The sequence below is a fragment of the Ailuropoda melanoleuca genome, chromosome 6, assembly GCF_002007445.2.
Source record: "Ailuropoda melanoleuca isolate Jingjing chromosome 6, ASM200744v2, whole genome shotgun sequence".
NCBI classification, from domain to species: domain Eukaryota; kingdom Metazoa; phylum Chordata; class Mammalia; order Carnivora; family Ursidae; genus Ailuropoda; species Ailuropoda melanoleuca.
Genome location: NC_048223.1, coordinates 72144330 through 72164126, shown reverse-complemented (window position 1 = coordinate 72164126; position 19797 = coordinate 72144330). Strand labels below are relative to the sequence as shown.

Sequence of the window (19797 nt, the reverse complement as noted above, 5' to 3'; positions counted from 1 at the left end):
CCACTTAAGTCTGAAGTGCACACCTTGCTTGCCTTAGTATTTTCTAGATTTAAGCTAAGAGGTTAAAACTTAGTTCCTGGGAGGCGATGAGGAATGAAGCTGGCCAAACCTTAGCTTCGTGAAATACGCTGGATAACCTTGTTAACAGCGTTTAAGTAGAGAATAAAAGACGCAGTTCACTCCTCACCCTCTTCACACCATTCTGACAGCCCCTTTTTGCTCCTTTTTCTTCTTGCTCCTGTCTTTAGGTTACTGTTCCCCACCCCAATCACTTGTAGAGTGGTGTAAATTGTCAAATCCTTAAAGGCAGGTGTCCGCCCTAAAAAAAAACTCTGACCTGGGTGGTTGGAGATCAGCCTATCGGCTTTCTGGTCCCACCGTGGCTCCAAAGGTGTGTGAATTACTTTCTCTGAGCCCGTTGGGTCAGGTGGGCATATGCAAAGAGCAGAACGAACCTGACTTGGCCTGTCCACACTTCTGACTTTGGGTTGGAATTTGAGATTCTTGCCTGCTAGTTTGAGCAATTTATTTAGCCTTTCTAAATGTAATATTCTCATCTCTAAAATGGTAATATTTGTAGGGTTGTAAGAATTTAATGAGATATATGTAAAGTGGGGAGTATCTAGTAGCTCAAAAATATCAGTCCCGTAAATAAATGAATAAATAAAGTAGTTCCTTGCATACTAGAAGCCCCTCTACTTTCCACTTTCCATGAAATTCCAGAGCAATGTCACTCCATATCTAGCCTTAACTAAGGACTCCTATAATATCTGGTAGATCTAGGGCCAATGTTTGGTAGAGCATGCGCTTCTGTAGTGGGCATTAGATCCCCTTAAAGGACCTCTCCAAGCTTCTAGTAAACCGTACTTTAAGCTTACCAAGGGTGCCTGCCTATACTGAACCAATATGTGAAAATTTAGGCAAGCAACTTGTTTCTTTACTTTTTTTTAAAGATTTTATTTATTTATTTGAGGGAGAGAGAGCATGAGCAGGGGAAGCTGCAGAGGGAGAAGCATGGGCCTGGATCCCAGGACCACAGGATCATGACCTGAGCTAAAGGCGGACGCTTAACAAGACTGAGCCACCCAAGCGCCCTGTTTCAACATTCTTAAACAAAAACAGAATGTTGAAAATGTAATCTCTAAGGTCCCATCCAAATCCAAAAGTTAGGGGTGCCAGGGTGGCTCATTTGGTTAAGCCTCTGGCTCTTGGTTTCTGCTCAGGTCATGATCCCAAGGTCGTTAGATAGAGCACTGCCTGGGGCTCCCCATTCAACTGGAGTGGGCTTGAGATTCTCTTCCTCTGCCCTTCCCTGGTTCACTGGTACCGCTCCCTGGCTCAATGGTGCTGGCACTCACATGCACACTGGTGCACTCTCTTTCCATCCCTCTCCCTCTCTCTCCCTTCCTTAAAATGAATATATAAATCCTTAAAAAAAAATAAATAAAAATAAAATAAATAAATCTTTAAATCCAAAGTCATTGCACTTCAAATTAAACTGAGAAACTCTTTCTCCTGGTCTCTTTTCATTTCTGAAAGTGATCTCTTTTGTTCTTGAAGCCTTGGAATCATATTTGAAGTGTTCCTTCAAGTTGATGCCCTCTAACCAATCAGTGACCCAATCCTGTTGTCCTTCCCTCCCTCCTACCCTCGCCCCAGTTCCTAATTACATAGGTACCTCACCCTTTCTGGCTGACATTCTTGACCCTGTTCTCCCCCACCCACACGCTTTCTCTTCCTTAACCAACAAAATATTTCATAAATCAATTTTCAACCACATTGGTGGGATGTAATATATGATATGTTGAGAGTCAGTATCCCATCAAAATTGAGAGAAAATTTGGGGTACCTGGCTGGCTCAGTCAGTAGAGCATGTGACTCTTGATCTTGGGGCTCTGAGTTTAAGCACCACCTGGGTGTAGGGATTACTTAACAACAACAACAAAAACCTATAAAATAAAGAGAACAGTTTACCTTTAAACAAAATTGAGAGAAAATTCCTATCTTTTTTTGAGAAAGACATTTGTAAGATTATGGGCTGTTACTTATTCATTCATTCATTCATTCATTCATTCATTCATTCATTCATTCATTTATATTTGTCCATCACGGGACTCTTGCTGGTATTTATGAAATGCTATGTGATCAATATGATCATTAGTGTGCTGAAAAATCAGAGAGGGGTATACATGACAGGTAGGATGAATGAGACACAAATGGTATTAAAAAACAACAAAACAAAACCCTCTCAACTAGACTTCTGGCCTACCAGTTGTTGAGAACTGCTTGCCTGAAATTCAAGTCATTTGAGTCCTTAAAGTTTGCAAGTTCACATTCAGGTTTTTCAATCTCCCCCAAATCTGGCCTTGACCTTCTTGTAAATATTTTTAGCATTAGTATACTCTAACTTGAGTTTATCATTTTTAGGACCCCTTTTTTTAAATGAGGAAGCTCTGTAAGTTCTCATATGGGATGATCTCTAAGCTGCACAGTGCAAGATGTAGACCAGTGTGTATAATATAATGCTATTTGTGAAAAAAAAGGGGGGAGTGTGGAAGGAAGATCATATATATGTATTTCCTTTTATATGTAGAAAATAACTCTGAAAGCACTTAAATACATAAATGTCTGCCACATATCTGTCATACTTTTTTGCCTGTGCCTCCTTCCCTAGAAGGAGTCCCCTCTACTCCTTATTTAATACATTATAGAGCACATTCCCCTATTTTGTTAACTTATTTTTCTCTATGTTTTATTGATGGTCTCCCCCACCTAGAGCAGGAATTTTGTTCATCCAGTTCACCTCTGTATCATCAGCTTTCTGTGAAAGTAACTGGCACATATATTTATTAATGAAAGAATAAATTAAGAATGTAAATGAATATTATTTCCTTACAGGAAAAGAAAGGCAAAGAAAAAAGGCAAGGAAATTCAGTTTGTCCCCAGCACAGTTCAGGCGAGAAAGTTCATGAAACATGACATGGGGTTGATGGTACCTGATTTGACAGCACAAACATGGATGCACTGGCCCGTGAGGTGTTTTCCAGTACCAATAACCAGTTCTCTGAGTCTTCAGACACCACATGGGTGTTCAATAATTCAACTCAATCCTGACACTAACTACCCAGAGTTAGTAAAGACCTCGCAGCTTCAGGGGTCAGTCTCACAGGACTGCCCCCCAATCAGATGCCAGTCACAAGTCTTAGAACGCCTGTACTTCTGACTACCTGACTATAAATGGGGAGTTTGCATGGTACCCTCCTGAAGTTCAATCATTTGCTAGAATAGCTCACAGAACTCAGGAAGACATGTTACCTATGTTTACAAAGTAAACATTTCCTCTGCATCCTTACGAAGAATATAAATGAACAGCCAGATGAAGAGGTACTTAAGGCAGGGTGCAGATAGATCCTGAGCACAGGACATTCCGTCCCTATGGAGTCAAAGTGCAGCACCCTCTCAGGATGTGAATCTGTTTCCCAATTCAGCAGTCTCCCAATTGTTCAAGAGCTTTTATAGAGCTCAAACTCCAGCACACGCAGACCGTGTCTTTGGAGGCCTTAAGTGGGGCCGAAAGTTCCCACCGGCTAATCACTCATCTTTGTGGTGACCAGCCCCAACTTGAGGCTGTCTAGGGACCCCACCTAAGAACTACCTCATTAGCATGAACTCAAAAGTGACAGAAAGGGGCTCATTATGAATAACAAAAGAAGCTCCTATCACTCAGGAAATTACAAGTGTGTTCTGTGTCAGGAATAGGGGACAAAGACAAAATATTTTTTATTATACCAAAAGCTGTCTTGGACTTCTGGCACTAGTCACTGTGCTTTTTTACTTGCTTTCTAGTGCTAAGTCCCCTAAGCAGCCTTCAACAGTAATTTGGTTTCCCATATAGAATTTCCCCCTGGGGAAAAAAATGTTTGAAGAGTTCATTTCTATTTATATAAAAAAATGATTTGGCTTTATAGCTTTAATATCAGTCTCATATGACTACGATTTATTAGGGGAGTTAGTACCAGCTCTGTGTCTTTTTTAAAAAATGGTATTGACAAAACTAGTTATTAATGTGGAAAAATACAGATTCCTACCTCACAGTAGATACAAAAATAAATTCTAGGTGGATTGAGGATCTAAATTTAAAAACACAATAAGAATACTATATACTTTGTAGCAAGAAAGATCTTAACTAGGACAGGAACCATTTGAGATATGTATTTTGGGGCACCTGGGTGGCTCATTGTGTCGAGTGTCCAACTCTTGATTTTGGCTCAGGTCATGATCTCCAGGTCCTGAGATTGAGCCCTGAATCAGGCTCCTCACTCAGTGTGGAGTCTGCTTAGAGTTTCTCTCTCCCTCTGCTCCTCCCGCTCTAACACTCTTTCTCTCTAAAATAAATAAATCTTCAAAAACTAATAATAAAATAAAATATATATTTCCCTGTATGGGCTACCAAAAAAAATTAAATAAAAAATACAATTAGGGGCTCCTGGGTGGCTCATTCGTTAAGCGTCCGCTTTCAGCTCAGGTCATGACCCCAGGGTCTTGGGATGGAGCCCTGCATTGGGCCCCCTGCTCAGTGGGGAGTCTTCTTCTTGCTCTCCAGCTCCCCCATGCTTGTGTTCCCTCTCTCACTGTCTCTCTCTGTCAAATAAATAAATAAATAAATAAAATCTTTAAAAAAATTTTTTAAATTAAACTAAAAATGAAAAAATACATTTGACTACCTAAAGTTTAAAATATGTTCAAATTTATTAGTAGTCAGAGATAAGCAAGTAAAACAACGAGGTATCATTTTTCACTTCTTAGCAGGCAAACACAAAACAAATTTTATTGTTACCATCTATTGCTTACCAGGCTCTGGGGAAACTGATACTCTCATACGTACCCATTGCTATGATAGTGTTGGAAAGTAATCTGGAATATTTATTAAAATTATAAATACACACATACATTTCAATCCAAAATCCCATTTATCTTAAGGAAATAAAAGTGTAAGACTATGAATGCCAGAATGTTTATTATGGTATTGAAGTTGCAGGAAAAAAAGTAAAGAAACAATCCAGATGTCTTCATTAGGAAAACTGTTGATCAGGTTATGGTGTATACCTACTTTGGCATATTATGCAACCATTGAAAAGATCTATAACTGATCTTGAGAAATGTTTATGATACACTTGACAAAACAAGTTGCACAAAAATGTGTATATTATGATCTTTTTATTATTTAATAAAGATCCCATATCTATTATTTTTAAAACCCCTATCTGCCTATATACAGACCTATATATAAATATGGCTATAGAGGCTTGGAAAAAGTATAGAAACTTACATGTCAAAATGTTAACATCTTAACATCCCTGATAGAGGGGGTAGGCATAGATGGAAGGGTTGAGGACACATTAATAAATGTTTCTTGCTAAAATTTCATGTATTAAAATGAGCATTTATGGGGCACCTGGGTGGCTCAGTCAGTTAAGCGGCTGCTTTTGGCTCAGGTCATGATCCAGGAGTCCTGGGATAGAGCCCTGAACTGGGGAGTTTGGGGGGGGGTCCCTGCTCAGCAGGAGTCTGCTTCTCTCTCTGACCCTCCCCCCTCTTGTGCTCACTCTCTCAAATAAATAAATAAAATATATTTTTTTAAATGAGCATTTACATTCAGTTGAGCATCTGCTTTCTGCTCAGGTCATGATTCCAGGGTCCTGGGACTGAGTCCCACATTGGGCTCCTTGCTCAGTGGGGAGTCTGCTTTTCTCTCTGCCTGCTGCTCCCCCTGCTTGTGCTCTCTCTCTCTGACAAATAAATAAATAAATAATCTTTAAAAAAATAAAAATAAAAAGTAAAAATAAATTAAAAATGGGCATTGATATATAAATAAATACATTAAAAGGAAATCATTTAATAAATATAATAATATACAGTAATAAATAATAAATGCATAGTATATAATATATGTAATGTATAATAATAAACATATAACACATACTAATATACTAATAAATGTAATAATAATAATTTAAAATTAATAATAATAATTTAAAAGGAAAAGAGGAGCCATTTTTTGAAACTGCAACCTGAGGGCTACACTCTGGGTTCTGGAGATCTCATCAAGCTCCTCCCACCCTGTGAGGCCTAAGTGGTGGCTGACTTTCCTGTTGTACATTCCTTCTTTTTAAATTTCCTAGGTATAAACCACAAGTTTAGCAGACGTTATTCTTTCATGGTTTCATGTATATTATTTTGGCCCTTTTTTTTTTTAGATTTTATTTATTTATTCGACAGAGATAGAGACAGCCAGCGAAAGAGGGAACACAAGCAAGGGAAGTGGGAGAGGAAGAAGCAGGCTCATAGCAGAGGAGCCTGATGTGGGGCTGGATCCCGTAACGCTGGGATCACGCCCTGAGCCGAAGGCAGACGCTTAACCGCTGTGCCACCCAGGCGCCCCTATTTTGTCTTTTTCATTAGTTATTCACACAAGTGTTGTACTTCCATATAGAACATAGTATTCTATACATTATCAAACACCATTTGGGAAGATGTGTGGGATGTTCAAACCAAAGCAAAGAGTAACAGCAGTGCAGCCTGCCTTCCACCAGCAATATAAAGACCTAGACCAGTGGTTCTCAACGGGGGCAATTTTGCCCCCTATCCTCCAGAGGATTTTTGACCATCTGAAGACATTTTTTGGTTGCCATAACCCAGCAGCGGGGAAGGAAGGGATGGACTACTGACGTTCAGCAGATAGAGGCCAGCGACACTGCTAAGCATTCTGTAATACAGAAGGCAGCCCCCCCACAACAAAGAGTTTTCCAGCCAAAATGTCAGCAGTGCCACATGTGAGAAACTCTGTCCTAGAATTTGAACCACAAGGACAGGTAGTACTAGTTGGGACTCTAAGCGACAAAGATTCCCAAGGGGGTGAGGGGGCAAGCTTTTATTAGCAAGGCCAGGTTAAAAAGTAGCATAGGCAATGGGATGCCTGGCTGGCTCGGTTGGTAGAACATGTAACTCTTGATCTTAGGGCTGTGAGTTCAAAGCTCCATGGTGGGCACAGAGATTGCTTAAAAACAAACTCTTAAAAAAGAAAAGGAAAGTAGCAGAGGCAGTGATTTTTCAAACTTTGGTTTTTAGCAGCATAATTTATCTATTGAATGATCTTAACTCATTGTATAATGTAGACACATTTCCTTTAATATTTAAAGGTCTCCCACTAATCAATAATAAAAAGATTGATAGCCCAGCTGAAAATGAAGAGTTCAGTTCACAGAAAAGGGAATGCAAGTAGAAACATGTGAAAGAGAAAGGGCAAAAAAAGAAAGAAAAAAAATGTGAAAGATGAAAAACCTCGCTCAAAAATTTACAATGAAATGCCATTTTCACATATCAAGATAGTAAGGAACCAAAATTTGACCATATGTTACATTGGAAAGGGTGTGAAAGGCTAAGCCCACTTGTGTAGTAATAATAACAATGTAAATTGGTACAACCCCATGGAAAGCAATTTGGCACTATTTATCAAAATGTAAAATGCAGGGGCGCCTGGGTGGCTCAGTTGGTTAAGTGGTTAAGGGTCTGCCTTCAGCTCAGGTAATGATCCCAGGGTCCTGGGATGGAGGCCCACAACGGGCTCCCTGCTCAGTGGGGAACCTGCTTCTCCCTCTCCCTCTGCTGCTCCCCCTGCTTGTGCTCTCTCTGTGTCTGTCTCTCTGTCAAATAAATACATAAAATCTTTTTTAAAAAAATGTAAAATTCATATGCCTTTTAATCTGGCAATTCCAATTCTAGAAATCCATTTTATAGATATATTTGCATATTGTAAAATGCCATCTATGCAAGAACATTCATTGTGCCATTGTTTATACTAGTAAATGGTTGGAAATACACTAACTGTCCATTAATGAGGAATTGGTAAAACATTTCATCAGTACACATGTTTATATGTATAAAAATTATCACTTAAACTTGGGAAATGGGTAACAGAAATTGCTCCTAGGGAGGGCAAATGGGAGACTGAAAGACAAAGGTGTAAGGGAGATTTTTTTTACTGTAAAATCTTTTGTGCCTTTTGAAGTCTTCACCATGTGCATCATTACATATCATAAATGTATGTGTTAGTATGTCATACATTACGTATCTTAAATACATAAAAGGAAGGCTGTTCTCATTGAAGTAGGCTCCCCAAGTTTCCACCACAGCCTCCCTCAAGACATCACTAAGAAGATTTAAGGTCCTAAAAGAACATAGTAAAAAAGCTACCGTCGGGGGCGCCTGGGTGGCACAGCGGTTAAGCGTCTGCCTTCGGCTCAGGGCGTGATCCCGGCGTTGTGGGATCGAGCCCCACATCAGGCTCTTCTGCTATGAGCCTGCTTCTTCCTCTCCCACTCCCCCTGCTTGTGTTCCCTCTCTCGCTGCCTGTCTCTATCTCTGTCGAATAAATAAATAAAATCTTTAAAAAAAAAATAATGGTACCTTCTTCAGAGGAATGTAGGGTATATAGATTTGCTGCATTTGGCTCNTAATCCATAGATTTCACCAGCTAAATGCAACAAAACTTACTTTTCATTCACACAACAATCCTACGTGGCTGCTCTTCACCGGATGGCTTTTGGGGTCAGCTTTCCTTTGAAAAGTGACCAAGAGACCCTCATTCCTTCTATCTTATAGCTCTGCCATCTGACAGGCAAATGAAATTACGTAACATCTGTTGAAAGGTTTTATGGACCAGTCCTGGAACTGACACTACTCCTTCTCACATCAACTATCTAGTAACAGCCAAGTGGCTACACACCAGGAAGCCTGGGAAATTTTATCATTCAAGGTGACAGAATGGAGTTGAGGGCAAACAGAAGACAATGACCAAGATCAACTCATTATAACTTTTTTTTTTCATTTAAGACAAGAAATACTTTATTCAAACCCATCAGAGAAATGGACAGCTTGGGTCTGTAACAAAGCATCATGTTTTAAAGCATAGGTCAGTAATTGTAAGTGAGAGTATACACTACTACATACAAATTAACTGATCAGAGCACAACTTTTCAATGTTCAAAACAGAATAAACTTCACTGTAAAAGCAGCACCTCTGTGACATTTTTGTTGTTGGGGGAGAAGGGGCAGAGGGAGAGGGAGAGGGAAAATCGTTTTTTTTTTTTAAGATTTATTTATTTATTTTAGAAGAAGAGAGAGAGATAGCAAGGGGAGGGGAGTGGAAGAGGGAGAGACTCTCAAGCAGACTCCCCACTGGGCGCAGAGCCCAGCTCAGGGCTCGATGCCACTACCCTGAGATCATGACCTGAGCCTAAGTCAAGAGTCGAAAGCTTAACTGACTGAGCCACCCAGGTGCCCCACTTTTGTGACATTTAGAACTTTAGTGTTCCTCTCCTCCTTTACACTCTCCTTTTACAGAATCCACACCAACCTCGTAATTCTTCTGAAGGGTAGCCATGTCCTCACAGGCCTCAGAAAACACTCCTTCTTCCATGCCCTCACCCATATATCAGTGAACAAAGGCACACGTGGCATACATCAGGTCAAACTTGTGGTCCAGGTGAGCCCAGCCCTCAGCAATGGCTGTGGCGTCACTCGGCACGCTCACAGCTCGCTGTACTTTGGCCAGGACTGCACCAGGCACCACAGTAGGAGGTTGGTAATGAATGCCAACTTTGAAGCCAGTGGTGTACCAGTCCACAAACTGGATGGTACGCTTGATCTTGACCATGGCAATGGCAGCATTGACATCTTTGGAACATTGCCAAGGTACAACAGGCAGCAAGCCATGTATTTACCATGGTGAGGGGCGCATTTCACCATCTGGTTGGCAAGCTCATGCACTGGTGATCTCTGCTACAGAAAGCTGTTCATGGTAGGTTTTCTCAGCAGAGATGATTAAGGCATATGTGGCCAGAGGGAAGTGGATGTGGGGCTAGGGCACCGGGTTGGTCTGGAATTCTGTCAGATCAACATTCAGGGCTCCATCAAATCTGAGGGAAGCAGTGATGAAGGACACAATTTGACCTATCAACCTATTTAGGTTAGTGTCGGTTGGAAGTTCAATATCGAGGTTTCTATACTAGATGCCATATATGGCCTCATTGTCTACCAGGAAGGCCCAATCAGAGTGTTCCAGGGTGGTGTGGGTAGTGAGGATGGAGCTGTCGGGCTCAGCTATAGCTGTGGAAACCCTGGCAGCTGGGTAAATGGAGAACTCCAGCTTGGACTTCTTGCCATAATCCACAGAGACGTTCCATCAGCAGGAAGGTAAACCCGGAACCAGTTCCCCCTCCAGAGTGGGGAAAATCAAGAAGCCTCAGACCTGTGCACTGGTTGGCCAGTTTCCAAATTTGGTCCAAGGCAAGGTCAATGATCTGCTTGCTAACGGTGTGGTGCCCTCAGGCGTAGTTATTGGCATCTTCCTTCCTTGCCTGTGGTGAGCTGCTCAGGGTGGAATAGGTGGTAGTAGGTGCATCAATGACTGTGTGTTCCAGGTCTACAAACACTGCCCTGGGCACATGCCTGCCAGCACCCATCTCACTGAAGAAGGTGTTGAAAGAGTCATCTCCCCTCCCAATGGTCTTATCCCAGCAGGCATTACCAATGTGGACACCAGCTTGGCCAACATGGATGGAGATGTTTTCACGCGTGGTTGCTGCTTTGTAGCTACTGAGCAGGTGGTGGAGAGGAAGAAGAGAGTTTGTTGCTTTTTATAGCATGACTCAGGCAGTTGATGTAAGAGAACTTCCATTCATTGTAACATTTATAAAGAGTTTCCAGGGGCACCTGGGTGGCTTAGTTGGTTAAGCAACCAACTCTTGACTTCAGCTCAGGTCATGATCTTGGTCTTGAGATTGAGCCCCACATCAAGTCCAAGCTTAGCAGGGAGTCTGCTTGAGGTCCTCTCTCTCCCTCTGCTCCTCCCCTAACTCTCTCTGTCAAAATGAATAAATAGATCTTAAAAGAAGTTTCCAACTAGCCTTTCACGGAATGCATCCACCTCTTCTATAGGGTCTTTTAATGAACAGAAGCATTAATTTTAACATAGACTAATTTATCAGTCTTGTTCTTCATATTGGGTTGTTTGTTTTCTTTCCCTTTTGTTTCTACTGAGCTATAATTGACATATAACATTATATCAGTTTTTGGTGTACAACATAATCATTTGATATATGTATACATTGCAAAATAATTACCAGAATAAGTTTAGTTAACATTCACCACCACACATGGTTACAAATTTTTGCATGTGTGTGTGTGATGAGCTTTTAGATTTACTTTCTTAGCAATTTTCAAACATATAATACAGTTTTGTTAACTACAGTCACCATGCTATGCACTACATCCCCAGGACTCATAACTTACAACTGAAAGTTTATGCTTTTTGACCACCTCCACGCATTTCGCCTACTCCCTGCTTCTGGCAACCATGAATCTGTTCTATGTTTTTATGAGTTTGGTTTGTTTTTATTTTTTATTGATTTATTCATTTATTTATTTATTTATTTTAAGATTTTATTTATTTATTTGAGAGAGAGAGAGACAGCCGGCAAGAGAGGGAACACAAGCAGGGGGAGTGGGATAGGAAGAAGCAGGCTCCCAGCGGAGCAGGGAGCCTGATGTGGGGCTCGATTCCAGGACTGGGATCACGCCCTGAGCTGAAGGCAGATGCTTAGACTGAGCCACCCAGGCGCCCCTGATTTGTTTTTAGATTCCACGTATAAGTGAAATCATACAGTATTAATCTCTTTTCTGTGACTTATTTCATCTAGCATAACGTCCTCAAAGTCCATCCATGCTGTTGCAAATGTCAGGATTTCCTTGTTTTTTATGGCTAAGTAATATTCCACATATATCATATTTTCACATTTTCTTCATCCATTCACCCCTTGATGGACACTTAGGTTGTTTCCATGTCTTGGCTGCTATAAATAATGCTGCAATGAATACGGGTATGCAGATATCTTTTGAAATAGTGATTTCATTTTCTTTGGATAAATATCCAGAAGTGGAATTGCTGGATTATTTGTTAGTTCTATTTTTACTTTTTTGAGGAACATCCATTATATGTTCCATTATAGCTGCATTCCCACAATGACCTGAGCTGAAGGCAGACGCTTAACCAACTGAGCCACCCCAGCACCTGATGGTGCTCAGTGGGGAGCCTGCTTCTCCCTCTGCCCATCCCCCTGCTTATGCTCTTCCTCTCTCTCTCTGACAAATAAATAAATAAAATCTCTTTAAAAAATTCTTCACTTATTTTCATTTTAATATTTCTCTCTCTTTCTATAGAAACTGGTATAAAATTTTTTATTTTACAAACCCAGCATTATAATACTTTTTTTGTGCATTTGTATTATCTCACCTATTTGGTGATAAGCTTTTTAAGGATATTAAGGTTATTTTTGTATTAGGTCTTCAATTAATCATTTCATCAATATTACAAAGTATCTACTATATACATAATGTGATAGAGAGCGCCTGGCTGTCTCCGTCGGTGGAGCATGTGACTTTTGATCTTGGGGTCCTGAGTTCAGGCCTCACATTGGGCATAGAGCTTACTTAAAGAAAAGCGGTGGGAGGGCATCTGGGTGACTCAGTTGGTTAACTGTTTGACTCTTGATCTCAACTCAGGTCTTGATCTCAGGGTCATGAGTTCAAGGGGGTTGGGCTGCATCCTGGGCATGGAGTCTATTAAAAAAAAAAAAAGTAACCAAGTACATAACAATACATAATAGGATGTGAACATGGACAAGAAATACTTAATTCCTGACCACAGAGAACTTGGGGAATATATCACCTGTCATTCAAATAGAAGGCATTCAGTAAATATTTGTAGAATGTACCTGAGAAAACTTTTTGCGGTAGGTGGGATCTTGAAATCTAGCACTGTTACAGGATTTCTCTGCCTTTAGTGCCCACCATTCTTGGTCAGGCCACTTCCAAGATTGAAGAGATAGACCAGGCGGAGAGTGGTGGGCAGCAAAGCAAAGTTTACTGAGCAATAGTATAAAGCTTCCAGAGAGGGAGAGGGGCCTGAGAGGGTTGCCTCTGGAGTTTCTAAGTTTAGGGGTTTTTATGAGCTCTTTTACAGAACAATCTTAAGCAATCAGGGTGCACTGAGTCCTGCCAATCAGGGCTTTAGTCACATATCTGTCTACCTATTAGGTTAATGTCAAAGCGCTGATAGTCTTCTTTTGGCTGACATCTGGGGGCTTATGTCTTAACTGCCCCTTGCCTGTGATATTGACAAATGCTTTGTGGTTAGTTGCCTTATTTTCGGACGTTTTGCCCAAGTCATTTCTGCAAAGACTGCAAAGCAGAATGCTAGTGCGGTCCTGTCTAAGCTGCAAAACGATACTGTTTTATTTTCGCTGTCCTGACTCCATATTTTCTTGTTGGGGACCCAGGCCTGGACTACCTAATTGTCCAACTAACTCCTAGCAGCATCTGTTGGAATTATAATTAGAATATAAACTAGTTAGCGGCACCTGGCTGGCTCAGTCAGAAGAGCATGAGACTCTTGATCTCTTGGTCTGAGTTTGAGCCCCACATTGGGTGTAGAGATTACTTAAAAATATGTATATGTAGGGGTACCTAGAAGGCTCAGTCAGTTAAGCTTCTGGCTCTTGGTTTCAGCTCAGGTTGAGTTCTCAGGGTCCTGGGATCAAGCCCCACATCGGACTCCCCACTCAGCAGGGAGTCTGCTTGAGGATTCTCTCCTTCTTCCTCTCCCCCTCTAAAATAAATAAATTAATTTAAAAAATACATATATATAAACTAGTTGGATTTCAAGTCCACTAAATAATTAAATTAATAAATCACTTAAATTTATGATGATGGTGGTAAAGAAAAGAAATAAGGTAGATAGTTAAAATTGCAGTTAATCTACCATATTCTAATGAAAGGAAAATTAAGATTAAATATCATCTGCAGGTAACTGGTAAAATTTCTAGGTGGCCAAAACCCTGTTCTAGGAAGCACATTACTTTCTGGAAGACGATATTCTTGCTTGAAATTTGTGGGTTTAAGTCAGATGCTGATTCAGAAATGATAAATTTGGGGTGCCTGGGTGGCTCAGTCGTTAAGCATCTGCCGGCTAAGCGTCTGCCTTCTGCTCAGGGCGTGATCCCGATGTTCTGGGATCAAGCCCCACATCAGGCTCCTCCACTGGAAGCCTGCTTCTTCCTCTCCCACTCCCCCTGCTTGAGTTCCCTATCTCACTGGCTATCTCTATCTCTGTCAAATAAATGAATAAAATCTTAAAAAAAAAAAAGAAATGATAAATTTGATCAAGAAAAAAATATTATAATATTATATAATTATATATATAATATTATATATAATATAATATTATAATATTATAATGATAAAACATGATCCTAATCAAAGAATTGTATTACTTAATTTAAATAATGCAATATGTACAGCTAAAATTATGTTATCTATAAGATTTTATTTTTATTTATTTGTTATAGAGAGAGAGAGCATGAGCAGGGGGAGGGGCAGGCAGAGGGAGAAGCAGGCTCCCCGCTGAGCAATTAGCCCCATGCGGCACTTGATCCCAGGGCCCCGGATCAGGACCTGAGCCAAAGGCAGATGCTTACCTGACTGAGCCACACAGGAATCCCTTAAAATTATGTTATTTATAAAGATGTGGCATTTCTCAGCAAATCTATGTGTGCATATTGATCTCTAATATTGTTTTTAAGGAGTAGTTAAATAAGGGTTATGAAATAATTCCATTAATTAAAGATGGATCCTAAATTATTCCATTAATTTTTCTGGATACATCAGCACATTTTCCCTGTGTATTTTATCAAAAAGAGGAAGTGATGTAATGCTAGAAATTAATCAGCTGCTCTAGCCACTAAAATATAATTTTGTTTTTTGGTAATAGAAGGCAGAAAATTTTAAACATTTCAAAAATGGCAATGAGATGAAGATGATGGGGTGGGCAGAATATTCTGAGATGTCCCCTAATATTCCTGCCCTGCTGTAGGTATCATCCCTACCCACCCCACTCCCCGCTCCTCCAGTGTGGGCGGGGCCTGTGAACACAATGGGATCTCATTTGATTAAGTCACCTTCTATAAGTCTGTTTTAGGCCACTGGAGAGACTCTCCTGCTGGCTTCCAAGAAGTAAGCTCTCCTGTGGTAAGGGAGTTTGTGAGCTGGCCCCCTGACAGGGAGCTGCTGGGGTCTTTAGGAGGAGCTGACATCAGCAAGAAAGCTAGGACCTCTATCCTACAACCGCCAAACAGAATTCTGCCAACAGTCCATGAGCTTGGAATAGGAGCCCAAGCCTCAGATGAGACCCTGAGTAGCAGATTCAGTTAAACCCTGCCAGGACTCCTGACCCATGGAAACTACAATAATAAATGTGTGCTCTTTAGATCCACGAAGTTTGTGGTTCACAGTGACTTTTTATGCAGCATAGGAAGCTTATATAGATGGCTTGTAGTAAGGGAAGAGATATTGTTTATTTGATTTAATAAAATATGTAGTAACTACGGCATTTAATAATCCACACAGAACCTAAAATAAATTACATAAAATGTTCATATATGGATTTTATCCAGTGTCGAAAACTTGAAAAATTTGGTACTCCAGGGGCACCTGGCTGGTTCAGTCAGTAAAGCATGTGACTCTTGATCTCTGAGTCGTGGGTTTGAGCCCCACATTGGGTGGAGTATTTACTTAAAAAAAACTGGTACTTCAAGGAAACTTTCTAGTTACATTTAAAAGAATCAGCCTGGGGCACCTGGGTGGTTCAGATGGTGAAGCATCTGCCTTTGGCTCAGGTCATGATCTCCACGTCCTGGGATGGAGCCCCACGTCGCAGGGAGACTATTTCTCCTTTTGCCTCTCCCCCTGCTTGTGCTCTCTTCTTCTCTCCCTCTCTCAAATGAAGAGATAAAATCTTTAAAATAAATAAAAGAATCAGTCTTACCAACTTGTATTACTTCAGCCACTCAGTTGTATTTCCTTTCCAGGTAATGACACGTCCTGGGGATTAATGCTGTAAAAGACAAAGAGAATTTTTAAAACTTAAACTCAGGGGCACCTGGGTGGCTCAGTTGGTTAAATGTCTGACTCTAGATTTCGGCTCAGGTCCTGATCTCAAGGTTGTGAGATCAAGCCCCACTGGGGCTCTGTGCTGGGTGTGGAGCCTCCTTAAGATTCTCGCTCTCTGCCCTTTCCCCCACCTCTCTCTCCCTCTCTAAAAAAAACCCCCAAAACAAAAAACAAACTTAATTTCATAATAAAAGCTATTTTAAGCCTTTCAACAGTTCCAGAATATTCTAAAACTGAAGTTCTCTTTGTTTTTCCCAGACTTCCCTTCACGAACAGTGCATTCTTGGACAATATTTGAAGGACGAAAGAAATTAGGTTAAACGAGAATCGTCACTGCTCCCATTGTCCACACTGATTTCAGAACATCCCAAGGCCAGTGCACCCCATTTATAAATCAGTGATCCACCTTAACAGAAATATGTTTAAGTCTGGGAAAGGCAGGAAGCTAAGGAGTGCTTATGGCATCTTGATTAAACATTAAATTGGGCCATTTCGCCTTGTCCATTTGTACGGCATTTTAGAAGTTGTCACATTGGGGACATTGTTACAGGGCAGTAGTATTCAGGACAGAGGTAGGCAGTGACTTTTCTTTATAATGTAGGAAAAATGCTGTCATGAAAGGGAAACAGGTAAGGATAGCCTGAATCAGGCTACCAAAGGGTATAATTGAGGGTATGAGAATACAATTTTCTTACATTATATGCACTTATGTATCTCCTGGCAAATCTTCTAGTACTCCAGTTTAAAGACCTCTGCCCTAGAATATGAGTTAATCCTGGTCAGTGACTGTATGTTATGATCTTTATTCCCTCCAGTCCTCCCTTCCCTTAACACTGGGTGAGGCAAGTAATAGTAAAGAAGACAGTGGCCTTTCAATGGGCACAGGAGACTTTGGTCTGCCAGAGATAGTGTCCCTCCGCCTGGAGAAGGCAGCGTAACCAGGCCAATTCTTGCTTCATAATTCTCCCTTACATTTATTTACCAGAGGCCATCTTTTTACACCTCATTACTCCAGAAATTACCATGTGAAATGAACCACGCTCCTCTAAGCACTATAAATTCAACACAGAGTTGTTGAACACCTCACAAAAGTTCTGTGCTTCAACAGGGGAAGGGGATGCTGATATGAGAGGCAGGTCCTGAGTTTCTGGTACTCACAGTTCAGTTGGGGAAATGGACTTATGTACAGAAAATCCAACCATAGGATCATTTTGTTTTAAACAACAGCTATGCTCCTGAAAATGCCACATCAATTCAAACACCACATTTTTCAAGACTAATTTGGACCAAGGTCTGCAGTGAAAAGATTTTTGCTTAGCAGCTGAAGTATCAACAATATTTGCAATTGACTCAGCTCCCCAGCTCTGAAATTCACAAAATTCTTGAATATTTTAACTTAGGGAGATTGCATTATCTCCATATTTACATATTCAAAAAAATGTTTAATATTCTTATGTCACAGGATCTCACCATTTTATTTTATTTTTTTTTAAAGATTTTATTTATTTGAGAAAGGGAGATGAGCACAAGCTAGGGGGAGGGGCAGAGGGAGAAGGAGAAGCAGACTCCCCGCTGAGCAGGGAGCCCCGACTCAGGGCTCCATCCCAGGCCGAGATCATGACCTGAGCCGAAGGAGACAACTAACTGAGCCACCCAGGCGCCCCAGGAGCTCACCTTTTTATAATACAAATTCTCAAACAGTGCATCTACACTGCGCAAGGAAGAAAAGTACTGTACACAGTTGAATGTGTTTTACAGAGAGCACTTTACTCTGTAAATTAAACATTGGGACTTGGAGATGTTTCACCTGGCACAAATGAGTATTGCAATGACACTGTGCATATATGGTAGAAATGAGGCAATTTCAGAAATCCCAAACGAGTTGAGGGAGATTTTTGGGGGGAGTGTAGGGGCAAACATTAATATACCTTAAACACACACACACACACACACACACACACACACACACACACACACGCCGCAGGCACAACAGGAAGGAAGGAGGTAGTTTTGCTCTGCCTGAGGCTAGAATGTATTTGTTCTGTACTGCCCTCATTGGGATTTGCTGTTCCCCTACCCTGCCATCCAGCTTTCTGGGTGACAAGGAGGGAGGAGGAAAGGTTTGTTCTTCTCTCATCAATTCCTTTCTTGTTAGACCTAAGAGAGCTGGATAAGGGACATAAAAAAACATTAACCTAGCAAGCTGGAAGAGGGTCAGTCAGAAAACACACATGAACCATGAGAGACTGTGAACTCTGGGAAACAAACTGAGGGCTTCAGAGGGGAGGGGGTGGGGGAATGGGATCAGCCGGTGATGGGTATTAAGGAGGGCACATATTGCACGGAGCACTGGGTGTCATACGCAAACAATGAGCCATGGAACACTACATCAAAAACTAAGGATGCGCTGTATGGTGACCAAAATTAAAAAAAAAAAAAAAAAAAAAGCGAACTCAGTGCATTGCCAAGGGGAATGGGGCTCTGAACCACAGGAGGATTTTATCCAGAGACAATAGATGTCCTCTCTACCTTGAGCTCCAAAAGTGGGGGTGGGGCGCTGGAGAGCTGGCCGATTTCAGGTCAGCCCTAAACAGTTTGAGACTTGGGGATGGGGAAGGCACCAAAATCTAAATCTTAATGTAAGATCTTAAAGTTTCTTTACATAATCCAATAGAAGGCAACCGCAGTTTCTAGGGTCCTTATTATGCAAAAATGCCTAGTCAATCTTTGATGGGAGTCATTTTAAAGATAGAAGAATGGAATCTGGTTGGAACTGGGCAGGCCTTGGTTTCCAACTTTGGCTACCTTCCAGCCTTGCAGTGGTTACAAATCTGAATGCTGAGGCTGTACCGCAGGCCAATTACATTGGAGTCTCTGGGGTGGGGGTGGGGATGCAGGCATTAATATTTGTAAAGCTGCCCAATATGCTGGGAGGTCCCACTGGTGGGCACTTTTGTAGAGAGCCGGGAAGCCCAGCCCTTACCTTCCAGGCAGGCTTTCATTGAATTTAAGTTAACATACTCTGTTTAGAAGTCAAAATGTTTGATTTAGCCTGCAATAAAAACTCAAAAGTAGATATGATATTAGGGCATAACTGATATTTAGAGCAAATATTCCATAGGAACTATGTAGAAGGCATTTCTTCATATTTATTAGTTGACTTCCCCCTCCTCCTTTTTGCTTTTCGAGAACAGTAGTCTTAAATGAACTAAAGGGTACTTTGAGGCCTGGGAGACTCTAATTTATTAATCTTTCTGGGCCTCAGGTTTAAAAAAATGTCTATAACCTCAATTTTATGTGTTTGGACCCTGACACTGACAAAGTAGGCAGTTAGATATGTGGAGGGAGCAAGTGCTATTCCACTGGTAAAAAGGCAGAAACCAGGATCCAAACAGCTGGGACAGAGCCAGGGGATACGCATGCAGTCTTCCCTAGGACCACTGCCCTACAGGAACCTATAGCTTCATTATCATATGTTTACATTGTCGTTTTGACCCCTTCACAGTGCCGTGGGGGGGGGGGGGGAAGGCTACCGGAATAGTTCCCACAAGGATATTACAGGCCCCAAAACTGACCCTCTGAACCAGTAGAAGGAGTCCCTTAGATGATTGGCTGCCAACTTGGTCAGGAACTGCCCTAGCTATGACCCATAACCTATTTAAACATAAAAAGAAGTGTGCCTGGCTGGCTGAGATGGTAGAGCTTGAGACTCCTGACATGGGGGCGGGTGGG

General features: G+C 41.2%; 1 long non-coding RNA gene and 1 pseudogene across 1 annotated transcript in view; both read right to left on the bottom strand.

Annotated features, from left to right (window-relative positions):
- Positions 1-9230: 9230 nt before the first annotated feature.
- Positions 9231-10857, bottom strand: LOC100484583 (annotated as a pseudogene).
- Positions 10858-12265: 1408 nt separating this feature from the next.
- The window catches only part of LOC117802687, an 18051-nt gene continuing 10519 nt past the window's right edge, over positions 12266-19797 (bottom strand). Inside the window, exons 2-3 of the long non-coding RNA XR_004626137.1 lie at positions 15941-16009; positions 12266-12678 (exon numbers count right to left, since the gene is read on the bottom strand). This is a non-coding gene — a long non-coding RNA (uncharacterized LOC117802687). The remainder of the gene's footprint in view (positions 12679-15940; positions 16010-19797) is intronic.